We start from the raw sequence: 2,350 nt of genomic DNA, 5'->3' as shown, positions 1-2,350 counted from the left end.
CACTTCCGGCGCTTGTTCTACCGTCATGCACTACGGGTGGCCAGAAGCCCAGCTGAGTATTTACCACGTGTTTTGCGTTTGAAAGCCTGGAGGCCTTCTTTTCCGGATTTAGTGTCTCTGTTAACACCCCACATCTTAAAAATCTCTGCGGGCAGAAGCTGCCTTCGGGGACCTTCGCGCAAACCTCTCTTCTAATTCTGTAGAACACACACACACACACACACAAACACGTTTTGTTTGTTTTTGGTGTCCATTTGTTTGAAGAATGGCTTTGAGAAATGACTGAGTTATATGCAGATATTTCCTCTGTAGCAGTCTCTGTTTTTACCTTTGTGGTCTCGTGGCTTGTCTAGCCAGGCGTATTATTATGATATTAAGATTCTTCTCAATTAACTCGGTCTTACACTGGCAGTTACTGGTGCCTCTTTAGTTCTTGAAAGGCTGAGGATAGTCACTCTGTATAACAGGAACATTAGCTATTCAGATAACTAATTACAGGTATGTACTGCTTTTCCTAATGCCTCTGTGCTTTATCTACCAAGTTAAATGTGAGCAATTCAAAGGGTGGTTCTAATTTCTGTTTCTAGTTTAGGGAGCATGCTTGGCAGGATTTAGTCTATTCTGTCCGCATAGCTCCAGTCTCCTCTTTTTATTGGGACCATTTGCTCCATCAACTTTGAAGGACACGGAAGGGCCCGGTGTGTGCTGCTCTCTTTCCTTTCTGAGCACATCCACATAAGCTTTCTGCAACTCCTTGTCCTCATTAAGCTGTGGCTCCTCATCAATAAGAGCCATAAAACGGAGTAAGGAGTTATCTCTATATAGTACAAAGACATCTTTACTTCATCTCAACTCTACCAGAGTCATAAACTCCTTAGTCCTAACCCAGCTATTTTTAAACACGAAGCTGTAGAAACATAAATAGTATTAAAACAGAAACAGAATATTGTGAATAGCTCAAAAAAAAAAAAATGAAGTAACATTCTTCCAATGTAAGAAACACCAACATTCAGCTTGACAAAGAAGTCACAGATAAATGTCTTTCAGACATACACAGTCTTGTTTCACTTCTATGTTACACCCCCACATAAATAAAAATACTAACCAATATTCAAATTGTATTTATTCATCAGTTGCTCTGATACTCTATTTTGAACAAAAGAAAAACTGCAACAAAAAACAGTGAAAGGATGCTCATAAATAAAAATAAATAGGATTTTTGGAATCTACAATGAAAGAGCAAAAAGTTTTGGGTATTTTAAATATGTATGATATATAACACATGTATACACATAGGCTTTGTAGGCACTGTTACACACAATACACAGGCATACATTCAGGGAAAACACTCATACACAAAATAAAAATAATCTTTAAGTGTATACTGCTATGTTGCTAAAAGGAGTTCCTCGGGTTTAATTTTTTTTATTATTTTATGTGTATGTATGTTTTGCCTTCATGTACATATGTACATGTACCATGTACATGCAGTACCAATGTCTCTCTCTGCTTTTGCAAGGTTCTGGCGTCCAGGGTAGGATGTGGGACGGGATGTTGAGGGCCCTATTCGCTTTATCTCTTGGGTCACCCAGCTGATGGCTCAGGCAACTGATCATGAAAGATGATTGCAAGAAAAAGAAATGGGGGAGGGAGCCCAGGATTCCTTTCCTCAGGCTAGGGGGTTAGGGACTGGTTACATTGCTACTAAGGAGGAAAACTTAAACTGGTCACTTTTTTTTTTTTCTTATGGCAATTGTAAAAATAGGTTTCTGGGCAAAACTGCAGAGGGTTGTAAAAAAGGGCTCTTTGATCTGAGATTAGCCAATGAGAAGGTATAAGACCTGGGGTCTCACAGCTCAGGAGTTTAATGGCGCCCTTCCCAGAAACTCCCCCAGACCAAGACTCCTTGTAAAAGCAAGAGGTTTATTAACCATTGTACAACGGGGTCACCCTTGCTGGTCAGCAAAGAGTGGCACCGGGAGACAAAGGCCTTTAGGTTTTTAAAAGAAAAATTGCGGGAAATTTGAAGTTTTAGTTTTGGCAATTTAGGATTGGATGAGGAAGTTATAAAGTAAGATAATTGGTTAGTCTTAGGTGCTCAAGCTTGGCCAGTCCTCTCAAGTGTGGATGCAGCTGCACTTTAAGGTGGGGGTGGTTAGCTCATCCTTGAAGATTAGGGCTGCGGGCTCTTGGCTGGAGGTCAAAAGCTACTCAGAAGAAGTCTAGGTTTGTTGCTAAGAAACGCTATCTCAAGGACAAGGGTCTGGTCCTTCTTTTGCTGAGTGAAGGTCATTGCTTGCTTGCCCCTTTTTTTTTATATCTGTCCTCACAGATAGGGTCATATTCCTTC

The sequence above is a fragment of the Meriones unguiculatus genome, chromosome 5, assembly GCF_030254825.1.
Source record: "Meriones unguiculatus strain TT.TT164.6M chromosome 5, Bangor_MerUng_6.1, whole genome shotgun sequence".
Taxonomy (NCBI): Eukaryota; Metazoa; Chordata; class Mammalia; order Rodentia; family Muridae; genus Meriones; species Meriones unguiculatus.
This window is presented reverse-complemented; position numbering follows the sequence as displayed.